Source organism: Elephas maximus, chromosome 1 (assembly GCF_024166365.1).
Source record: "Elephas maximus indicus isolate mEleMax1 chromosome 1, mEleMax1 primary haplotype, whole genome shotgun sequence".
Classification (NCBI taxonomy): Eukaryota; Metazoa; Chordata; class Mammalia; order Proboscidea; family Elephantidae; genus Elephas; species Elephas maximus.
The window spans coordinates 199791661-199816588 of record NC_064819.1 but is presented as its reverse complement, the minus strand read 5'-3'; the positions used below and the strand labels follow the sequence as shown (position 1 = coordinate 199816588).

The 24928-nt window shown below is 38.8% G+C and overlaps 1 protein-coding gene across 12 annotated transcripts in view; it reads left to right on the top strand.

Annotated features, from left to right (window-relative positions):
- EPB41L2 (erythrocyte membrane protein band 4.1 like 2) overlaps positions 1-24928 on the top strand; it is a 276802-nt gene that overhangs the window by 55034 nt on the left and 196840 nt on the right. Inside the window, exon 1 of one of the 12 annotated variants that reach the window (XM_049900726.1) lies at positions 5173-6548. The exons of the other annotated variants lie outside the window; for them this stretch is intronic. The gene's annotated coding sequence lies outside the window, so the exon portion shown is untranslated. Of the gene's footprint in view, positions 1-5172; positions 6549-24928 lie in introns of those variants that run through there. 12 annotated transcript variants of the gene reach the window in all.

The following is a 24928-nucleotide window of genomic DNA, read 5'->3' as shown; positions in this document are numbered from 1 at the left end:
GTTGAAACAATTTATAATAGCAAAATACTGAAAATAACCTATACTTAGTTGGGTTTTTAATGTATTTGTAGTATTGACTTTTAAAGAAAGGATCTGAAGCGAATATGACATAGTACTTAAACTTGTTAAAGCTGAGTGGTTTGTTATTATTTTTATATTTTTCTGATTGTATAATTTATAATCCAAATCTTAAGATTTTTTTTTTTGGGTAATGTTGATAAGGTTTTTTTTTCTTAATTCATTGGAAAAATAAACAACCAAGAAAGTTTGGTAAGAGAGGAATAATGAGGATAGACCTGCAAAATCAGTTTTTAAAACATATTTTAAATGTACAGTAATTTAAGTACAGTATGGGACTACTCCAGAGTACAATGGGCGTGTGAACCAAGTAGTCCAGAAAGAAATATAAAGGTAAAAGTGTTTGAGAACTTTGTTTATGATCTCTTTACAAGAGGGAAAGGTGCTGGGGCATTGCTTCCAATTTGAACGAAAGACAGTTGATGCTTATACTCTATCGAGTGTAAAGAGTGAAGTGTCATGAAAAAAATCATCAAAGAACTATAAGATAATGCAGTTAAATATATCATCTGGGCCATAGATAACCTATGTAAGTATAACATAAAAGGCAGAAAACGTAATGTCAAAGTTTGATAGATTACTTAACATTTTAAAAAATATTTTAAGGTATATCATAAATAAAATTTAAAGACAGATTATAATTGCTGAGATATTTGCCCTGTATATGGTAAAGGATCAGTATTCTTCATAAAGAGTTCACTTAAACGTCAGGAGAAAAATTTAAAACCGCAGTAGAAAATGGAATTTGGTTTTAGAAATGATAGGTTATAGTTACAGGTGATATTTGATTTTCCTTTTCCTTTTCTTTAGATTTCTAAATGAAAATATTTGAGAATTTCTGCTTCATAGAGGGTTTTTGCTTCTATGAAAGCTTTCTGGATACAAATATATTAAATCAGAAAATGAAAAAACTAAAATATCCATTGTTTCTTTACCATGAAGGCATTTCTTTTTTTATGCCACAGCTTGGAAGTTAAAAATTTAACTTACTGATATTTGTGTTTTTGAAAGTAGGAGCACTACTTACATGGAGCCCCAGTGGCACAGTGGTTAAGAGCTCGGCTGTTAACCAAAAGGTCAGCAGTTCAAATTTAGCAGCCACTTCTGGGAAACCCTATGGGGCAGTTCTACTCTGTCCTATAGGGTTGCTATGAGTTGGAATCGACTCGACAGCAGTGGGTTATTTACTTACATATATCCTAAAAAATAATTTAAATCTTGTTGTTTTTTATAAATAGAATTAAGAGAAATTGTTTAGGATTTTGCTTGGTTTTTCTGTTTTATTATCTGGGCAAATCCAAAATTCACGATCAAGGATACTTGTCTTAAGATAAAAACTAGTTTTTCCTAAAGTTTTGTCTCTAAAACTTCATTTCTGTGCCTTCATGTGTTGGTTTTAGTACCTCCTTCCCAGGCCGCATATGGGAACCAACTTCCCCCTGGTCAGAGGCCTCCCCTTTGCTTTCCAAGTGTTTCCTGGCTATGTGGAAAGATTCAGCTGTGTTAGTGATCTCATTTAACAGATTTACTCTTTTGCTTTAAAACTCCTTCTTACTCTTTTGCTTTAAAATTCTTTCTACTGAACATTTCTCACCGGGGTTTTATTTTTTTCATGTTAAAGATTTCGAATTCACTAGTGATTGACCATGTTCCTTATTTGTGGCATCTTACGTGTGGAAGAATTGAGCCATTCTGTGGTGATTATGCGGGAGTCTGAGAATGTGGACTGAACATTCATCATGTGGAGGCCATGAACCACAGCCAGCTGAGAAATGTTCAGACTGGCAAATATTTTCTATTTCAGTGGACTTTTTGGAGACCTAAAAATTGATTTTTAAAATCCAGTCAGTTTAAATTCAGTGCCTATTTTATTCCTGACAAGGAGTTACCTACTGGGGATATTAAAACCATTGAGGTGTTCCAACTCCAGTGATATGTTAAATTTTTAAAGCACTTTGTAAAACATATTCATGTATATTTTCATTTAATTTCTCCAGTTACTTTCTGAAATAATAAGGCAGGCAGGATTTTTATTCCTCTTCAAATTAAGTGAAAGTAGTTAGACTTGAATTTACCTTGTCCAGTCCCTGGTTCGGTTCTTTATGTAATAGTTTTATCATTGTTCCGGCATACAGTTCACTTAATACAACTGATTTATTTATTCCTGAAAAAGTTACTGGTGGCATAGTGGGAAGAGTGGTTAAGATTTCAGCTGCTAACCAAAAGGTCAGTCGTTCACATCTACCAGCTGCCCTTTGGAAACCCTATGGGGCAGTTTTGCTCTGTCTTATAGGGTCCTTATGAGTTGGAGTTGACTCGATGGCAATGAGTTTTTTTTTTTTTTTGAGAGTATTTTTATTTTTTTATTGTACTTTAGATGCAGGTTTATAGAACAAACTAGTTTCTCATTAAATAGTACACATACTGATTTATGACATTGGTTAACAACCGTATGACGACATGTCAACACTCCCTTTTCAACCTTCGGTTCCCTATTACCAGCTTTCCTATCCTCTCCTGCCTTCTAGTCCTTGCCACTGGGCTGGTGTGCCTCTTTAGTCTCATTTTGTTTTCATGGGCCTGTCTAATCAATCTTTGGCTGAAGGGTGAACCTCAGGAGTGACTTCATTACTGATCCAAAAGGGCGTCCAGTGGCCATACTCTCGGGGTTTCTCCAGTCTCTATCAGACGAGTAAGTCTGGTCTTTTTCTGTGAGTTAGAATTTTGTTGTAGATTTTCTCCAGCTCTGCCTGGGACCCTCTATTGTGATCCCTGTCAGAACAGTCAGTGGTGGTAGCTGGGCACCATCTAATTGTACTGTTGGTTTGGTTTTTGGTTATAGCAGTTTTCTAATTTAAGAGATCACCAGTGGTGTCTTTTTTTTAAAGTAACTGACTTGCTGATTTATTGTCTTTTTTGGGTGACTATTTGGATCCCTTGTGTCGCAGTAGTTAAGTGTTTGGCTGCTAACCAAAAGGTGGGCAGTTTGAATCCACCAGCTGCTCCTTGGAAACCCTGTGGGGTAGTTCTATTCTGTCTTATAGGGTCGCTATGAGTTGGAATTGACGCAGCGGCAATGGGTTATAGTCACTATGAGTCAGAATCAACTCAGTGGCAATGGATTTGGTTTTGATAGTAGTTCTTAAATCTTACTATGCACTAGAATCATCTGGTGAATTTTTTGGGGGAAAAAAAAATCCTGCAGCTTCAGATTTTGCCCTTTCTGTTGCCTCGTGTTCCTAGATTGATTTCCTAAAGGCTTTGAGCTTTTCTTGTTCCTTTTGGTTTTCTTCCACAGTGAGCAGCTTGGGGTGTGTTGTTGTTGTGTGTGTGTGTGTGTGTGTGTGTGTGTGTGTGTGTGTGTTGTGCATTTCTCTATTAGGTGTTTAATAAATATTTTCAGGGTGAATTCAGGAAGAGCTTCCCAGAAGTGGATACCTGATCAAAAGCAGTACAGTGTTAATTATGGATGGAGAATACTGGAAACGATTTTAATGCACAAAAGTTAGATATGTGTTGAAATTGGTTTTCAGTTAGCCTAGTAAGCATTATATCCAAACATTGTTTATATGATCGAGATCATTAAAAAAGAAAAAAGGTTATAAAGTTCCAGAGAAGGACTTTAGTGGAAAAGGTGTGACAAAATAAGAAAGAATGGAGAAAAATCACATTATTTTGCACAAGTATGTTGTTTTTATACCAAGCAAGCTTGGAAGTTACAGTTTTCTTAGAGAAACTGTTGTGTAGCCACAAGCTATGGGAATTCTTCAGCCTATTGGCAACAACACAGAAAATTGCCCTTTTCACCCTTTCTAGCACACAAATGTAGCCGCTTCATAGCTGGAGCCCATCTTCAAGAGAAACTGCTGGCTTTATTGAAGCCAAATTTCCGGTTTTTCGTTTAGACACATGAAGGGCTTTCAGTGCTCTTGCCATATATAAACTACACAGTAATACTTAAAAAACAAAACAAAAAACACAAAAACAATAAAACCCAAAAAACCCAGATCCTTCAATTTACTGTAAATACAGATGTAAACATGACCTATTTGGTAATAAATACATCCTTCTGGTTTGCTTACTCTTTTTTTTTTTTTTATCCCTCTCAGTGTTAGCTGTGTGCCCTTTAATGGAGTAACTGCACAATAAAAATTTATTGAATGTAGAGTGGAGGGTACGATGAGGGTTGACAGAAATCAGTGATTGATTCTACATTTTGCACTTCTTTTACTGTTTAGGCAAATCCAATTTTAAGATGAGTTTTCTAATATTTTTATAAATTAAAAAATGTAACAGTAGTAAAGCAATTCCTTAATTGTCTGATTAGCTCAAACCTGAAGTAAATCTTTCCAAGGCAGAGGTTTTCTAACATGGGCCAGAAAACCCATGTGTTTGAACAGTGAACTTGAGTGCTTTGTCTTCTTATGCCAGACCTCTGGATAACCTTTGGGGCAGTTGTTCTCCTGCTGTTGTTTACAAAAGTAGTTGTGTGAAGATGTGGACATTTAACTCAAGAAATGTTTTTGCTTCTTTTGATTGTCTTACGAGCTGTTTTATGGTGGTTTGAAGAGCACACAAGACTACCACAGGCCTACCGGAAGTAAATCTGCAAAAACAAGGAGGCTTTTTCTTCCTCCTCTTCCCACAGACACTTTCTCATAAATACTAACAATTAGATGTACTTTGAAGATGTTGATAAGCTGTAAACAATAGTGTGAAATCTCTTTGATATTCTGTTTTGTTTATAGAGATGAAAGATAGTCTGGTTAGCATTTAGTTAAGTAAGCAGTGTATGAAAGCAGGTTTACATATCGTTGCTTTCTCCACTATAGAGTTTATTTAAATTTGAAAAATTACCTAAAATAACAAGGTAGTATATATGCCTTTTGTGATACAATACAGGCCTGCCTGGTCTCTTCACCTCCTAGACATGTACGAATTTTCCAATTTAAATTCCTTAGTTTACCTTCCAATTTTCTTTTTAGTATAATCTATGGAATTTATTTTGCTGGAATCATTGGAATACCTTTGAAAAGGAGTTCTGAATTGGAGCATATTTTAAATTAGTATTTATTTTAGACTGTGGTATAAAAATATTCTTTTGATTATCCTCTATTAAAGCAAAGCAGTGGGTCTTGTGTAATTGAGTTGAGGTTCCTTTGCTTATCATTTCACTGTGTGTGGTTTGGATTCTTTTTGAGAAGTTGCCTTTGCATCATTATTGGAACTTGTTTGAGGTCGGAAATCTTTTTGGAGACAGAAAATGTTCCCTGGAAAATATTGGGTTGATTTTTTTTTTTTCTCCAATCTATGAATTGTGAGCTTGGTTCATTTGACTCTTCCAGGGCAGGGTAGTATCCAGCTTCACTTTGTGAGTAACTGCAGATGCCTTTTAGCCATTTGGGCTTCTTTTTTTTTTTTTTTTTTTAAATAAATGACCAGTCTGTTCAATTTTAAGCCAAATGGGATACAAAGGAATTTCTGGTTTTCAAAGGGTCTACTTTAATTTTGCATTTAAAAGACAATGTTTAATTTTATTTTTAGAAATTAAATATGTTACAGCTGTTGAGTAATTTACCACCTCCTGCCCTCTCCCTGGTGGCGCCAGTGGTTAAGTGTTCAGCTGTTAACCAAAAGGTCTGCAGTTTGAATTTACCAGCTGCTCCTTGGAAACTCCATGGGGCGGTTCTACTCAATCCTATAGTGTCGCTATGAGTCAGAATTGACTCCACAGCAATGGGTTTGGGGTTTTTTTTTTTTTTTCCCCTTAAATAATTGAAAGAGAAAATGTGGGTTGATTTTGTGTATCTGAATAAAAAGCTGAGAGGAACTTCAGCTACATCCTTGTGGCCTGCCCAGATGCATTCACATGATCCATAAGATTGTAGGAAAACCACGGAAACAAATGGAAGATCGGGCAACTGAGTGGGCAGCCGGGGTGTGTGTGTGTGTGTGTCATGAAAAGGCAAATGTACCCATTTTAACTACTTTTCTTATTTGAAATGTGACAAGTTGAGAATAATGGGAAGCCAAGGACAATTAAACCTCAGGAAATGGCTTCATGTGTTGCCTGTTGAATCTGCGATGATTGGATAAAATGGAAACAGCTGTGATTCCAAATACCTTATAAATTTCAAATGTTAGTGTAGCACACTTTATGAGCTGATTAGTGAAGAACGTTGCTCATGTGTCTTCGGTGACTTGCTTTCAGTTTTCTTCACAAAAACGCAAACTATTTGGGGGCACTTTCATATTGCTAAGTGAAAAATTGCGTGCATTTGGCATCATAAAACTAGTAGCCATGAGAGATGGGTTCGGCTAGAAATTGCCTGCATTTTTGTGGGAGAACGGGTGAAAAGGGCAGTTTCCTGTGTTGCTGCCAAAAGGTCTGAACAATTTGTAGTAGCTTGTGGCTAGAAAACAACTTCTGTGAGGCAGAAACAGCAACTCCAAACTGGCTGTGGATATGTGTGAGAAAATAATCTTTTTTTCTTTTTACTCTGTTGTTGTTAGGTTTTTTTGAAAATTTATTTTGTAAAGTGAATTTTTAATCTTAGTCTCATTGATTGGTTTAGATAAAAGTCTATTTGGAGTTAGCTCAAGTGGGGCATAATGTAGTACTTAAAAAAAGGTAGCCGTTATATTTTGCTTTTATTTAGCCATGGGCTTGGATGGTAATATATTTTTCTCTTAAACGTGCAAGTAAATCTTGGCATCTAGACGTGTATTTTACCAGAATGAGTTTTGTCTGTGGTTTTTCGATTAACTATTTAGAAGTGTCTTCCTCTTGTTCCATTTTACATTAGTATGTTTATAGAATATATACACGTTGTCTCTGTGTGCTTGTAACTACTAGTAATTACCATTTATTAGTACTTACGGTGTAAGTACTGATATCCTTGTATTGTTTTATGTCATTTACTTCTCTGGATGAGGGAAGTGGCTGGAAGAGATGAAGTGTTTGCCAAGGTCATGCAGCTAGAAAGGGGTGGAGCTGGGATTTGGAGTCTGGTTCTTTTAAGTAATTATTTCAAAATATTCATGTTGTAGAATGAAAATCTGCTAAAGATTATTCTTGTAGAATGAGCTTTGATATGTGGAGTTAAGATAGGTTTGATTTACTTTTATTGTTTTCACTAAGCTGTTTTTTAGTTGGAGCTTCTAACACAACTGAGCATCCTTGAAATTAAATATTTAATATAATTTTGTTGTCTGAATGAGCAGACCATATATACACAGTCATACTGTTACTTAAATGTTACAGAGTTTGCTTTACTTTGTTGGCCTTAATTTTGTTCTTTTTTTTTTCTTCTTCCTCTTTCGATGACAGTTATTAGCTTTTCATTAAAATGCAGGAGATAGCCAGTTAAAACTTAACCATTTCCATGTATTACTATTTTGCCCTATTCGTCCCATCAGCTTCTTCATTGTATATTTATTTAATCTTATGCCCACAGTCTAGTGCAGTGATTCTCACCCTGGGGAGGGTGGGTGATTTTGTCTCCTAGGGGATATTTGAGGAGTCCATCCAAAAGCCAAAACCAAACCCAGTGCCGTCGAGTCGATTCCGACTCATAGCGACCCTATAGGACAGAGTAGAACTGGCCCATAGAGTTTCCAAGGAGCGCCTGGTGGATTCAAACTGCCAACCTTTTGGTTAGCAGCCATAGCACTTAACCACTATGCCACCAGGAAGTCCATAGGCGACACAAATAGTTAAGTGCTTGACTGCTAGCTGAAAGGTTGGAGGTTTGAACCCCACCCAGAGGTGCCTCAGAAATTAGGCCTGGCGATCTACTTCTGAAAGGTCACAGCCTTGAAAACCCTTTGGAGTAGTGCTACACTGCATACAAAGGGTTGCCGTGAGCCGGAATCAACTCGATGGCAACTAACAACAACAGGGTACATTTGATAATACTGGAAGGTATTTTTGATTGTGACAATTTGGGAGACCAAAATGGATGTGAGAAGAGACTCTGAAAGTTGCTCTTGGAGATAGAGTAGCTGAAGTGAAAGGAAGAAAAGAAGAAATGAAGTAAAAGAGCTGAACAGAAGATTTCAAAGGGTGACTTGAGAAGACAAAGTATTATAATGATGTGCAAAAACTTGGAGATAGAAAATCCAAAAGGGAAGAACATGGCTCGGCATTTCTCAGGCTGAAAGCACTGAAGAAAAATTCAAGGCTTGAGTTGCAACATTGAAGGATTCTATGGAGAAACTATAAAACGACATAGGAAGCATCAAAAGATGTAAGGAATATACAGAGTCAGTGTACCAAAAAGAATTGTTCGACTTTCAGCTTTTTCAGGAGGTAGCATATGATCAAGACCCAGTGATACTAAAAGAAGAGGTCCAAGCTGCACTGAAGGCATTGGCAAAAAACAGGGCTCCAGGAATTGACAGAATACTAATTGAGAGTGTTTCAACAAACGGATGCAGTGCTGGAGGTGCTCACTTGTCTATGCCAAGAAATTTGGAAGACAGCTACTTGCCCAACCGACTGGAAGAGATCCATAGTTGTATCCATTCCAAAGAAAGTTGATCCAACAGAAATTATCAAATGATACCATTAATATCACACACAAGTAAAATTTTGCTAAAGATCATTCAAAAGTGGTTGCAGCAGTACATCAACAGGGAACTGCCAGAAATTCAAACCATATTCAGGAGAGGATGTGGAATGGGAGCTGTCGTTGCTGATGTCAGAGAAAGCAGAGAATACCATTGTTTTATTGACTGTGCAAAGGCATTCAACTGTGTGGATCATAACAAATTATGGGTAACGTTGCAAAGAATGGGAATTCCAGAACACTTAATTGTGCTCATGAGGAACCTGTACTTAGACCAAGAAGAGGCTGTGGTTCGAACAGAACAAGCGGATACTGCATGGTTTAAAGTCAAGAAAGGTATGCATGGGTTGTATCCTTTCACCATACTTATTCAATCTGTAAGCTGATCAAGTAATCTGAGAAGCTATACTATATGAAGAAGAACACAGCCTGTGATATGCAGATGACACAACCTCCCTTGGTGAAAGTAGAGAGGACTTGAAGCATTTACTGATGAAGATCAAAGACGACAGCCCTTCAGTATGGACTACACCTCAACATAAAACAAAAAATCTCACAGCTGGACCAAAGAGCAACATGATAAATGGAGAAAACATTGAAGTTGTCAAGGATTTCATTTTACTTGGATCCACAATCAATGCTCATGGAAGCGGCAGTCAAGAAATCAGACAACACACTGCTTTGGGCAAATCTGCTACAAAAGATCTCCTTCAACTGTTAAAAAGCAAAGATGTCATCTTAAGGACTATGGTGTACCTGACCCAGGCTACAGTGTTGTCAGTCACCTCATATGTATGTGAAAGCTGGGTAATCAATAAGGAAGACTGATTGATGACTTTTAGTTATGGTGTTGCCAAAGAGTACTGACTATACCATGGACTGCCAGGACGGCCAAAATCGTCTTGGAAGAAGTACAGGCTTAGAAGCAAGGATGGTGAAACTTTGTCTCGCTTACTTTGAACATATTATCAGGAGAGACCAGTCCCTGAAGAAAGACATCATGCTTTGTAGAGGATCAGCAGAGAAGAGGAAGACCCTAAGGAAATTGATTGACACAGTGGCTGCAACCGTGGGCTCAAGCATAACAAAGATAGTGAGGATGGCGCAGAACCCGGGCAGTGTTTTGTTCTGTTTTACGTAGGGCCGCTATGAGTTGGAACTGACTTCATGGCACCTAATAACAACAACATTGGCATCTAGTGGGAAGAGGCCAGGGGTCCTACAGTGCACAGAGCTTGTAGCCTTTGCATAGTTTTAGGAATGACCTGCCTATTAAATTCAGATTGCCCTTATTGCATTTTTCCCCATCAGGAGGAACTGGTTTTAAGATGATAGAAATGACCCTTGAAGTCCTGCAGTGATTTCCCAGTGGCAGCACTCTTGTAGTGTGTTTATCTCTGGGTTGGGCCTCTTTTTGCCTCCTTGGACAGATATGTTTCCTTAGCCTTCACTTCTATCGGCCCTTGAATTCAGGAGACACAGCTCCATTTTGCTAAGGGGTTTATTCTCTTATGTGCATTAGTGTCACCGTTAATGGCCTGGGTTAGAATAAATAGCGGCTCTATAATGAGTGTTTCTGTTGTTTCTTTGTTGAATTACATGAAAGCCTTTATTAGACATTTTGATTTAATCTAGAGATAGTTATGAGAAAAGCTGTTTCTTTCAGTGTAAGGCCCACTAACAGGGCAGCAGTGCTTATTGCTTGTGGCTGTGCCATTGGACTTGCCCTTTGCAAATTGAACATGCCTGATTGCACAGGTGTTTGCGTGGTTGAGCAAATTATATTTGGACAATAAACTGTTATGCCCAACAGTGATTAGAGAAGCAGGGCAGAGTTACATAGGGACTATTTTGGTGAATTAGAGAATCTTACCAAACATTTTCTTAAAAGAAGAGAAAGCAAATGCAATTTTTGAGAGTATATTTGTTTTTTCTGAATGGTTAATGTTATTAATGTTGGAACTCTGCCTTATACGGGGCAGCTTTTCTCTTTTTATGAATAACTATTGTTGTTAGTTGCCATCTAGTCAGCTCCGACTCAGAATGAAGCATTGCCCATTCCTATTCTGTCTTCATGACTGTTGATAGGCTTGAGTTATACAAGTGTAAAATAGATGGCCAGGAGAGTGGGAGCTTGGGTTGATAGGGAACTGTCGTAGGAATTTTGGGCATCCCTAAGGGTCCTTTTAAAGGTCGTGGCTGTGAATTTAAATTGAGAAGCGTTATCAAGGTTGTGTTTGACCCCTTGGGTCCAAGTCTGAAGTAAGGCACACTAGCTGTTCATCCTGAAGCACCATGAGGTTGCCGGAGGGAAAGAGGCACAGAGGAGTTGAGGGTGTGACGATAGTTCGTGGACTCCAGAGCTGCTTAAGGAGGGTAATGAAGATGGGCAGGGACAGATGGTGGAGGCAGACTCCTTACAGCTCAGAAAATCATTGCAGGTAGGGTTCCTGAGGGATTGAGCTGGAAGGACAGAAGATAATCAGAGGTTGGGATGCATGAAATTGAGGCAGTGGTAAGGTTATATAGGTCTTGGGCAGGATTTTTCAAGAAATCATTTTAGAGGGTCATGACTTGCGTTTTAAAAAATGAGATAAAATAGACAATATAGAGTCAGGGTGTCATCTAGCCTATGTAGAACTTTTACATGAATCAGAAAAAGAAGGCTTTCCCGGTGGGAGAGGATGGAAAAGGGGAACAGGAGCAAAGAGATACACTATCCCTCCCCTCCCCCTTCCTCTTAACCCTTGCAGTCCCCTGGCAGGGATAAGGCTCATTGGTTGGAGGGGTTGGGGGCTAGATTCAGTACAGACTGCCCAAATTTACATGCTTTAGGTGGCACAGTGGTTCAGAGCTATGGCATGCTACCGCTGCTGACCAGAAAGGTCTGCGGTTTAAATCCATCAGCTCCCCTTTGGAAACCCTCTGTCTACTCTGTCCTATAGGGTCGCTATGAGTGAGAATCGACTCTGTGGCAATGGGTTAGTCTTGATCAGAGTGGGTCACATATAGTCATTTGAAAACTCTTTGCGTTAAAACTAGGTTTTTTTTAATGTGTGTTTGTGAACTGGGCTGGGATGTAAATATTTTACTCTGGGTCAAGTCAGAAAAACTTGAAAGCCAGTGCTTGGGGATATGAGCTTGGGAATGGGTAATCCAAGTGGTGTGGAGGACAGGATGATTGGATATTTGCTTTAAGTAGGAAAACGCACAATTTTGTATTCTGCGCCTTCTGTAAAGGAGTAAGAGTGTGAGTGATTAAAAACAATTTAGATTTGGAATCCAGTATACATGAAGGTTTGAGGTTCAGGTTTTTTTTTAGAATCCTTCTCTTTACCTATCAGTAAAGACTGAACATTCCAACCCAAAGGTAGATCTCTGCTACTTCACCGCCAGACTGAAGGAAGTATATTGGAAAAATGCCAGGGTTAGGTCATCTCTAAGATCCTAAGATTTTGTAAAATCTGGGCAGCAAACAGAGGGGACTTTTGGTGGGTTTTGGGTTACATATAGTGAGAGAACCTTTTAGGACTTAACAGGGGTAGACCACAAAACACACAAGCAGCAATAGATAATTGAAAATTGACTAAATTTTAGAAGGTTGTGATGGTAACAAAGCCCTGTAAAAGATTAAGTGGGCACAGGCCTGTGTCTTAGTTATCTAGTGCTGCTATAACAAATACCACAGGTGGGTGGCTTTAACAAACGGAAATTTACGTTTTCACAGTTTAGGAGGTTGAAAGTCCAAATTCAGGGCTCCAGCTCTCAAGACAGCTCTCTTTGTCTCCTCTGGGTGAAGGTCTTTGTTTCTTTTGAGTTTCTATTCCTTGGTTCCTTGGTAATCTTCACGTAGCATGGCATCTGTCTTCCCCCATCGCTGCTTATTTGCTGTTAACTTAATCTCTACTTTTATATCTCAAAAGAGATTGATTTAAGATGCACCTCATACTAATACTTCCTCATTAATATAACAAAGAAAACCCAATTCCCAAATGGGATTATAGCCACAGGTATGGTAGGATTTACAGCACATGTTTTTGGGGGACACAGTTCAATCCATAACAGGCCTGGAAATTATGAGGTATGAGTTTTACCTGCTGCTTCTGCTATGATTACTTTAAAAAAAAAAAATTAGATAAGAAATATTAGCATTGACATTTGAGACTGATTTGGCCTTTGGCTTTAGAGTAAGTAAAAGCAGTAAGTAAAACAAACAAAAAAACATTAAACCCTTTGCCATTGAATCAATTCCGACTCATGGCAACCCTATAGGACAAAGTAGAACTGCCCCATAGAGTTTCCAAGGAGCGCCTGGTGGATTCGAACTGCTGACTCTTTGGTCAGCAGCTGTAGCTCTTAATCACTACGCCACCAGGGTATCCAAGTAAAAACCAGAGAAATGCTTTGGGATTTCCTTGTGTATCTCTCCATTGTTATGAATAGTAAAGTCTTGATAGAAAGTTATGAAGCCTTATGTTGCTTTCTAGACTGGAGAAGTGGAGAGTCTAGTTTCCCTTCATACTGGACTATATTGGACAGGTGTTGGTAGTGAGAAGCAAGAGGATACATTCTTGTGGCTAATCAAAAGGGAGGAAAAGGTGACCAGGTTTTTGGGCGATTTGGGGAGAGGCTCAGGTTTCAACAGACCTCAAGGCCACAGCCCAATCCTGTGTTTGGGTAGGCCTTTTACTGGAGGAGCGGTGATGGGGAGGGATTCTTCATTGGGCTGTCTAGCATGAATGGAGGGTGCCAGTAAGGGGCATTTCCATTCATTCCCCCAGGGAGCAAATGTACTGTAGTTGGAACGTCTTATTTTTGCCTTGGAAGTGTTGTTAAAATTTGTGATTAAGCTTTCAAGTACTTTCAGGTGTACTATAGATTAATTGGACCTTCTTTGGTATGCTTAAAAAAAAAAAGGGAGTTAATATTCCTTTTAATGACTGTTTCAGTGGGGGAAGTAATAACAATAGCCGATAACATTTATTGACTGTTTATGTCAGAAACTGTCATTTTATCTCTGTGGAAAGCCAGGTATTATAATTTCTTAGCCTCATTTTACAGATTGAGGATTGAGGTTTACGTTCCTAGCTTCACTTTTGCTATACCTCCCTCACTCTCTCTTTGTGCCTGCCCCTCCCCAACCAAACCCTCACTTGGTCCGGTGTTGGGAGTGTGTACGGTGCTTGTTTCAAGCCAGTGATTCAAAATCAGACACTTAGTACACATAGTCTGTCATGAGTTGGGCATGTACATAGGCATGCAGAATTAGTTCTCTCTCCCTCCTGCCAGATGTTAAATAAAAGTTTAACGAAGCTAAAGTTTGGCCTTGCAAGGATGGCCCTGACAGTATTTAATACTGTGTTCTACAAAAAGTCTAAAGCTGAGCTGAAAAGTTTCAATTACAGGACTCCCTTAGCAGAGTGCAGTCAGGTGTGACTGTGAGGTTTCCTAGAGGCCAGGAAGGACTGTGTCTTTAAGTTAAACAGCATTGGGTGGGCTACGGGATTCAAGTTGCAAGCTGCATTCCAGGGACAGTTCAGAACCATGACTGGTAATGACATCACCTGTACAGGTGCCAAACCATTCTCCTCTTTTTCCAATATAGCCTGCCCATGCTTTCAAAACAAAACAAAAAAACCAGAAACTAAAAAGAGATGCTTAGGCACTACTGTGAGATTTTGTTGAGAAAATAAGTATGAAATCTAATTCTGGGTGTGTGTGTGTGTAGAGGTTGGGAGATGACAGTACAATGCTTTTTGAACTCTGCACAGTCCCACAAATTCCAGTTTTAGGTTACTTGCGTTCAGTCACTCCCAAGAGGTTTTTATGAGGAGGGATGGGGGCAAAGGAAGGGATTTCAGACTAGATGAGAAAAGTAGCTGTGGAAAAACAAAGTTGAAGGGTTTTTTCCCCTCTGTTTTTCCCGGATTGAAGGCTGGACTACAGCGTTGCTAAGGGAATGCCTGATTTCCAGTGTTTTTGTAGAGACTGAAGAACTCTGATTTAAAATGGCAGGCTTGGATTCAAGGGATTGAATCTTTTTCATGAAAATGTATGTATTTATTAAATAAAATTTGGCTTACGGAGAAGCATAAAAAATAAAAGCCAGACTTACTCCTAACTCCAGGTATAATCACTGTTAATATTTTGTTGTCTTTATCCTTATACCCTACGTTCATAGCTTATGTGAATAAATACTTCAGTAAATGCTTGTTTGTATACAATTCACAAAGTGGGAACTCATACTGTGTGTGAATTCTTCTTAATTAGTATTAATCTTTTTCTTAATTTTTACTGTAGAATATATATAACACATTTTACCATCTTAACTGTTTTTAAGTGATATTAATTGCATTCACCATGTACAACCATCATCACTATTTCCAAAAGTTTTTCATCCCCCCAAACAGAAACCCAGCACACCTTAAGTAGTAACACTCCTTTCCCCCCTCACCCCAGCCCCTGGTAATTGTATTTGATTTTGATGTCTGTTTTTCACACAACATAATTTTGTGCATAGTTTGCCATCTATGTGATTTTTTTTTAATGTGAAACTTTAGAACTAAGATGCACTTTAAGAGTTAGTTAATCCTCCTTCCCATTATTTTGGAAACCCTGGCGCGGTGGTTAATGGCTATGGCTTCTAACCAAAAGGTCAGCAGTTTGAATCCACCAGATGCTCCTTGGAAACCCCATGGGGCAGTTCTGCTCTGTCCTGTAGGGCTGCTATGAGTCAGGATCGACTCGATGGCAATGAGTTTGGGTCCCCCCCCTTCCCCCTTATTTTATAGATAAGGAAACAGTCAAGTGAAGTTCAAGGACTTGCTCAAAATTACTGCTGTGTTCAAAACTTGAATTAGAACTGGGTCCACCTATTCCAGTATACTTTCCATTGTGCCAGTCTGCCTATTTTACTTTATTTACTGAGGAGAATTTTTGAAATGTTCTTCTAGGATAAATTAGAGATTGCTGAATCAGAGGGTTAAATCCAACTATCACCTTGAATATGAAGAAAGTTAAAAATTAATACCACTCAATTAATTTGGCCCTACATACTTTGGAAAAGTTTAAAAAATTACGATATGACTGAATGGGTGCTGTTTTGGGGCTATATGAGGAAAGGAGTGGGGGTTAGAAATGTATGTTTTACATTTAGTATAAGCATATTTGAAGTTTTTTTTTTTTCATGCCATGTTGAAACCAGTAAATCCCTTAAAGTTTTTTTAAGTGGTTTGCCAGACAGCAGTTATCATCTCATATGCCAAATTCCTTTACTCTGGAATATATTTGTCCTTTTTTGGCTGAATTCTTAAGGGAATTCTTAACCGTATAATTCCTTTGGCAATTGATCACACATAGCTGTATGACATTTATTCCACTGTTGTCTTGGAATTTGACTTTTTAATTATTGTTAACTTTTCATGGGGTTGTCTGTGTTAGCAGTCTACATTATCAGCTCCTCAAGGACAAGGATGTTATCTTGTCATTCCCCTTCCTTTCTTCTTGCTCCTTACATTCCAGTTTCCCTCATGTCCATAGCACTAGCAGAGTACCTTGTAGATTCTTGGTATTATGCTATGACTTATTAAAAAAAAAATACTGAGTATATTTGGAGCAAGTTAGGGAACACAGTCTCTGCTCTCTGTGAGTTTATAGTCATGTGGGCATTACTGGTCTAAGGAATACCTCTGTAGAATAAGCAAGCCTAGCAAGATTTGCACAATGTTAGTTTCAGACTTATTACATTGGGCAGATCTGCTGCAAAAGATCTCTTGCAGGTGTTAAAAAAGCAAAGATGTCACTTTGATGACCAAGGTGTGCCTGACCCAAGCTATGGTATTTTCACATTCATCTTATATGCATGTGAAAGCTGGAGAGTGAATAAAGAAGACGGAAGAAGAATTGATGCCTTTGAATTATGGTGTTGGCGAAGAATATTGAATATACCACGGGCTGCCAGAAGAACAAACAAATCTGCCTTGGAAGAAGTACAGCCAGAATGCTCCTTAGAATCAGGTGCTTTGGACATGTTATCAGGAAGGACCATTCCCTGGAGAAAGACATCATGCTTGGTAAAGTAGAGGGTCAGCGAAAAAGAGGAAAACCCTCAATGAGATGGATTGACACAGTGGCTGTGGCAGCTGGCTCAAACACACCTACTATTGGAGGATGGCACTAAAAAAAAATACAAAAACCCAAACTCACTGCCATCGAGTCTATTCAGACTCATAGCAACCCTACAGGACAGAGTACAACTGCCCCATAGAGTTGCCAAGGAGTGCCTGGTGGATTCGAACTGCTGACCTTTCGGCTAGCAGTTGTAGCTCTTAACCACTGTGCCACCAGGGTTTCCAAGGATGGCACAGGACCAAGTAATGTTTTGTTCTGTTGTACATAGGGTCGCTGTGAGCCAGAGCTGACTTGATGGCACCTAACAACAACAACAGTTTCAGTTACTAGGCAGTTAGATTCCTTTTTTGAGGCAGTTGTTATGGAAACAGAACACACTGGCACACAGAGACTCATATTTATGCTCATCCATGTTTAACTTTCATCTAAATCAAAAGAAAGTGTATAAGACAGTACAGATGACTGGTCAGATGGGAAATGATGTCTGAAAAACAAGTGATGGGAAATCATCAGTTTATGTTTTTCCTGGAAAAATCTCTCCACAGGAAATCTTTAGCATATTGAATTCTGCATCTTGAAGACTTGCTAACAATTTTGTGCATTTCTTGGCTTTATCTTGCAGGAAGAATTGATGCAGGCCTTCTATCCACCTATGGTCAACTGATCTTTGACAAAGGCCCCCAAAATTTCATTAAATGGGAGAAAAGACAGCCTTTTTAACAAGTGGTGCTGGCAAAACCGAATGTCCCTCTGTGAAAAAAAATGAAACAGCACCCATACCTCACAGCATACATAAAAGCTAACTCAAAATGGATCAAAGACCCAAATTTAAAACCTAAAACGATAAAGATCATGGAAGAAAAAATAGAGACAATGCCAGGGACCCTAATACATGGCATAAATTCAATAAAACCTAATAACAATGCATGAATACCAGAAGATAAACTGGATAACAGGGAGCTCTTAAAATTAAACACTTATGCTCATCAAAAGACCTCACCAAAAGAGTAAAAAGAGAATCTACAGACTGGGGAAAAACTTTTGGCTACAGTGTATCTGACAAAGGTCTGACCTCTGAAACCTATAGAATACTTCAACACCTCGATAACAAAAAGACAATCCAAATAAAAAGTGGGCAAAGGATATGAACAGACACTCCACCAAAGAAGACATTCAGGCAGCTAACAGACACATGAGGAAATGATCCCATTCATTAGCGTTAGAGAAACGCAAATCAAAATTATAATGGGATACCATCTCACCCCAACGTTACTGACAGTAATTAAAAAAAAAAAGAAAAAATGTTAGATTGCAGGGAGATTGGAATGCTTATGCACTGCTGGTGGGAATGTACAACCAGTATGGAAAACTATATGGTGCCTTTAAAAAAAAGCTAGAAATAGAAATACCACATGATCAGCAATTCCACTCCTAGGAATATGTCCTAGAGAAATAAGAGCTATTAAATGAATAGAGATATGCGCACTCACGTTTATTGTAGCATTATTCATGGTAGTGAAAACGTGAAAAAACTAAGTGCCCATTAGTAGATGAATGGATAAACAAACTATGGTACATACACACAGTGGAATACTATGCAGTGATAAAGAACAGTGATGAATCCGTGAAACATCTCACAACGTGGATGAATCTGGAAGGCATTATGCTGAGTGAAATTAGTCAAAAAAGGATAAATATTGTATGAGACCACTATTATAAAAACCCAAGAAAAGGTTTACACACAGAAAAAAGCGATCTTTGTTGGTTAAACGAGGGAGGAGAGGGATAGGGAGAGGAATCACTATTATAGGAGACAAATGTTAACTTTGGTAAAGGGGAAGACAACACAATATAGAGGAAGGCAGCATAGCTTGACCAAGACAAAGTCTTAGAAGCTTCCTAGACACATCCCAACACCTTGAGGGACCGAGTTACTGAGGCTGAGGGCTGGGGATCATGGTCTCAGGGGGCATCTAGGTCAACTGGCATAACAAAGTTCATAAAGAAAATGTTCTACACTCTGCTTTTGTGAGGAACATTGGGGTCATAAAAGCCTGGAAGTGGCCATCTAAGATACATCGATTGGTCCCATCCCATCTGGAGCAAAATCGATTGGTCCCATCCCATCTGGAGCAAAGGAGAATGAAGAAAACCAAAGACACAAGGAAAATATTAGTAGAAGGATTACTAGACCACATGAACCCCATAGCATTTTCCATCCTGAGCCCAGAAGAACTAGATGGTGCCTGGCTACCACTGCAGGCTCTAACAGCATTATAATAGAGGGTCCCAGATAGAATGGGAGAAAAATGTAGAACAAAATTAAAATTCACAAATAAGGGCAGACTTACTGGTCTGACAGAGACTGGAGGAGCACCCTAGACCTGTGGACACCCTGCTAACTCAGAACTGAAGCCATTCCTGTAGTCTGCCTTTCAGCCAAAGATCGGACAGACCTATAAGACAAACAGCAACACACCGTTTACAGCAGAAAGGGACAGGAAAACTCGAGGGATGGACACAGGGTGCCTAGGGTGGAAATGGGGGGAGTGCTGACACATTGCAGGGATTGGAACCAATGTCCCCAAACAATTTGTATATAAAATTTTGAATGAGAAACTAATTTGTGCTGTAAATGTTCACTTAAAGTACAATTAAAAAAAAAAAAAAAAAAAAAAAAAAGCAGGCCTGGGGGATGGGATGGAGAAGTTTAATGTTGAAAATCTGAGGAGTAGGAATTGGGTATGAAAGAAAATAATTTAATTGCTAGTATCTATTTGTAGGTGGCAGAAGGAAAGGGAAAAAGTGGAAAGAGATCAAGAAATAAGTAGGATAAACAGCAAAATATTAGGGTGGGGACAGAATCTGAATGTCATTTGGCAAAGCTGACTATACTTTTGATTCTTTTCCAGAAGCTTTTCAAATGATTGGGTTGGGTGGGGAAACTCCACTAGAGATGACAGCTTAAGTGTTGGAGAAATATGGCGAAAACTAGCTTAAGTGGCTAGATAAAATAGGAAGAAACAGAATTAAAAAGAATTCTTTTCCAGGTTGCTCTTTATGTTTCCTATAATGCTGTACTTGTTCTCAAGCATTGCACCCAAAAGTTTGTTCACGGTTCTGTAAAGAACTCCCTTTTGATCAATTGCATACTTTTTTTTTTGTCTCCCTATAATATAAGCTGCTCGCCTTAGAGTAGGCATTGGAGGGGCCCCCCTCCCCTATTTTGTTCATTGTTGAAGAGTGCCAGGACACAGAAGATGTGATGTGAAGGAGACTGACTCTAGTAGCTGCAAAGGAAATCAGCCGTATCGCTTTATGGACCAAGTGCACGTGTATGATGTGTGTTTGTGCACACATGTATGCTTTTTTCCCTTAAAAAAGTAAGTTGTAGAATTGTGATGTACTTGTGCAGAAAGTTTGTTTTGCTAAAGTGTGGTTTCAGTTTCCTCAAGAAGTCTTTGTTTATTATTCATTATATTTAAGTAATAATGGATCTATATATGGGATACCTAGTAGAGCAGTGGTTAAGCACTTGGCTGCTAACTCAAAGGTCGGTGGTTAGAGCCCACCCAGTGGCTGTACAGAAGAAAGACCTGGCAATCTGCTTCCGTAAAGATTACAGCCAAGAATACCCTGTGGGGCAGTTCTTCCTGTCATATGGGGTTGCTATGAGTCGAAAATTGACTTGATGGCCCCTAACACCAACAACATACAGTCCAGGCAGTTTGGGATTATATGTCATCTGTTTTGTTTGTTCTGTGAAAAGAGTAAAACAATCCGAGAGTTAATTTTCCTGAAGATATTCGTGTGTACTTTCAGGGTCCAGTATCAGTCGCATTATTTCCTGACCCACGGCTGGGCCACCTCTGACCTAAGCACTAGGAACTGAATTGTGTCAGCACTGCTACTTAAGGCGTTTATCCTAATCCCAGTGTCCTTGGATTGTGTGGTGGCAAGGAGCAAGGTGATGTCAGTGATCACAGACCTGGGCTGCAGATGTGAGTTCTGAAGAGATTTATGGTTACACAGCAAATCCATTGCTGGTAAATGTGAGTTGGTGTTTTTCTTAGGATGCTCTGTTTTGACTGAGATATAATGATATATGTATGCTGTTTATCATATCATTCTCCTAGAGCAGAATGAACTTCTATGGAGTCTGTCTCACACAGGGCTGTTCTGCAGCAAAAGTAAGTAGAGGGGGATGGCCAGTGAGGAACCAGCCCCACAGCTGATTGAGATATGGTACAGATTTGAATTTTAGGCGTTTGGGTTGGCCAGGCTTCCTGGAAGACAGGTTTATGTTTTACTTACATAGATATATCCTGAAAGTTCTGTGTAACCATTATGGATTATATTTGAAGGATTCCAGAAGAATAAAATACTAGTGGATTTCTTGCTGTATGCCTCAGTTCTGATGTGCTTAGCTGCTGCTTTCCTGGACAGATGCCACTTCGCTTTGAAACCATTCAGGATCCTTGCTTTTTGCTGTGGCTTCAGTACTAATTTGAACAGTCAAAGGAAGATCCCCTTTACCCATGTCTGATAAACGTTATGCGTGAATGAGAGATTATAGTAATGCTTGTTAAAAAAAAAAAAACCCCTCTATTTTACTTTTTTATGTGGTTGATGCCCTCATGGGAACTGGTAGCTCAAAGCGGAATCACTGTTAAGGTGCATTGGGAAGAGGCGATACCAAGAAGGAAAGTGTGTTTGGAAAATTGACCTCCATTCGAGAAAGTGCTGAGGGGTCAATTCATTCAGGTGTGTTCATGCCTAGTTGATTTAACACGTTAACAAAAATGAATACTATCTGGTAGATATCCTTTGCCAGAAGGTTAGATATCTGCCCTCTCTCAGCATATAATAAAGCACTTACCTCTTAGTCACTTAGCTCAATTTAAAACTTTTTAGATTCTCTGGTGTCTGGAAACCCTGGTGGCGTAGTGGTTAAGTGCTGTGGCTGCTAACCAAAGGGTCGGCAGTTTGAATCCGCCAGTCACTCCTTGGAAATTCTATGGGGCAGTTCTACTCTGTCCTATATGGTCGCTATGAGTCGGAATCGACTCAATGGCGCTGGGTTTAGTGCCTGGAAAATAAATGGATTGGCTGAATTATTTCTTATGGTCCCTCCTAGGTCTAAAACTAATACGATTCAGGACTCTATACCCCAAAATATGTTCTTTCGGGACTTATTTCAAAGCCATTTCTAGTTTGCTTTTCTTAGAATTTAATACTATTTTGAAGGTTATGACCCTTTGGATCAGTCTTAACCCAGAAGAAGAAAGCATGCAGGTTGAAGATACTAAACCACAAACTCTTCACATTTCCCTGATATAAATGTTAAAAGATGATATACTTCTAATTATTATCTGTGACAAAAATAATGTTTGTACCATTAAGATGCTGTTTGATTTAATATTAGAATTACTTTATTGAATCATTAAGGTGATTATCTTAAATAAAAGAAAATTATGATGTCTGGAATGGTTTAAAAAATTGGTGTATAGGATTTCTTTTTTTAAGGTGTTTTCTTATTAATACCACCCTCATTTCTTTCTGTCTTTTTTTTTTTTTAACATATACTAGGCATAACGTTGTGTAAAGCGTTGTGCTGGTTGCTGTGGATGGTACAGATATGAGTAGGACGGACTTGTTTAGTAGCATGGGTAAGACATGAACACAGAGAGTGCTATGGGTATCTGGAGCAGGGAAGGATGGCATTGAGCTGGGGGCTGCACAGCAGGACTTAACACGGTCATAGCATGGTAGCTGGACCTTATCCGATGTTGTTTGTGATGGTGTTGATGATGGGCTTTCTACCCAGCTGGTTGTATTTTGAAATAAGGCCAGAAGAGTGAGCCTGGAGACTTGTGAGTGGTCCCATTTCCCCCCACCCCGCAAATAATGGAATTCATCATGGACAGTACTGAGCAGAGAGGCTGGAAAGCAGGGCTTGGCCAGAGCCTGGAGGACTCTGCATTTCAGGTGAAAGAATTTGAGTTTTTTTTTTTCTGTTACCACACTGGAGAGTTACTGAGGTTTTCCATGAGTGACACGATCAGAACTAGAGTTTAGAAGATTACTGATGGTTGGTCAGCGGTGTTCCGGGAGGATTTCAAGAAGGGCTGACAAATAATTTGAGAAACAAATAGTCATATAAAGAAAAATTTACCTGTTGGTAACTTACTTACTGACTTTATTTACTTTTATTCAGAGTCTTCTGTCTGTAACTAAAAATTTTTCATAAATACGAAAGTCATCAAAATGTTTTTTGAGGGTACTGGTGGTGCAGTGGTTAAGAGCTCGGCTGCTAACCGCAGGGTCAGCAGCTCAAATCTACCAGCTGCTCCTTGGAAACCCTATGGGGCAGTTCTCTTCTGTCCTATAGGGTCTCTGGTGAGTCAATTTTTTATCCACCGAAGAAAGGTCCCTGTGTGGCACAAATGGTTTGTACTTGACTACTAACCAAAAGATTAGTGGTTCAAACCCACCCAGTGATGCCATGGAAGAGAGGCCTGGTGATCTGCTTCCATAAATATTACAACCAAGAAAAACTCTAAAGATTATAGTTAAAAAAAATCTGCTTGAAATTAGAGCCATTGGAATTGACGCGATGGCAACAGGTTTGGTTTTTTGGTCTCAGCCACTGAAGATAATTAAGCACGTATACTTAAAATAAAAGTGAGGTACAATCAGCTTAAGGTTCTGGTGATAATCTTTAACATAATCAAATATTTATTTTGTAATTAACCTTGGCTTTTCACATCCCTTTTTCTTTGCTTTCTCCCAAGGCATTTCTCAAGCTACATAACTCTCTTAACAGTGTTTGGAAAATGTTACTTTGTTGATTAAGAGTGGGTATTATCAGACTCCCTTTCCACTCCCAATAGATTAAGTATCTAGTTTGGTTACTCTGCTGAGTCATTTAATATCTCTGAGACTCCTTTTCCTTATCTGTAAAATGAGGCATTAATAGTACATTTCTCATAGAGCAGTCATGAGAAATTAAATGAAATGATACTTGTGGATTGCTTAGCATAATGCTGGCATTTTGTGAGCACTCAAATGTTAACTGTTATAAAAGTGAGTGTCTTTAGCATAATGAAGGAGCTCTGGTGGTGCAGTGGTTAAATGCTCTGCTGCTAACCAAAAGTCGGTAGTTCTAACCCATCAGCCGCTCCGAGGTAGAAAGATGTGGCAGTCTGCTTCCGTAAAGACCATAGCCTTGGAAACCCTATAGGGGCAGTGCTTCTTCGTCCGGTAGGGTCGCTATGAACTGGAATTGACTCGACGGCAACAGGTTTTTATGTGAGGATGGGCTTCTACCTTGGCAGTGTTGTCAGAATGTCTCGCTTTAAGACATTTTAATCTAAAGAGCTCAAAATGCGTTCTTCAGACGAAAAGTTCTTGACTTTCAATCATTGTTTTTATGGCACTGCGTAGTTTACTTATAAAGTATCTTTAAACAACATAAATTATAAAAGTGCAACATTCATGAATCTCAAAAATTTAGTTTTGTTGAGAAGTAATTTTATGTTTTGAATTTTGTTACTTTTTTCTTTGCAAATTTAATGTTTGAAATTGTTCAGTATTTAAAACATTAAGCACTCTTTTACTTTTATATGTTCTAATGAGTGAAACTTGTGTTCTCAATAGTTTCTTTTAATTCTTCGCTACAGACCATCATTCTACACGTTTAGTTCTGTTTTGTGTTAATTTTTCCTGCCTTGCCCTCCTCTGAAATGTAATAGTCCTGTAGTATCCTAGTGGAAACATTGTTCTCTTTGTTAGGGCTAAAGAAGTGCCTTTGTCACCCCTTTGAGACATTCTGCAGATGCCATTTCACAATTCTGAAAAATATGTCTCTGTCTTCTTTGTGCTGAGTTAAATTGTGTGTGTGTGTGTGTAAATTGTGGCTTGGTATTTTAATGAAGTTGTAGTGATAAGCTGACAGTCACACTTGTCCTATGATACAACAAAGAAAGGCCCTTTCTCTACCTAATATTCGTATGTGTTCCCTGATTGTTGCTTCATGAGGTCACTTAGAAGTGACCTCAGATGTTTGCAGCTTTTTGACTCGCTTCATAGGAAACTGTTCAAACAGCGTCTTCTGAGCAGGAACTCTAAGCCTTTTGCTGATGTGTAAT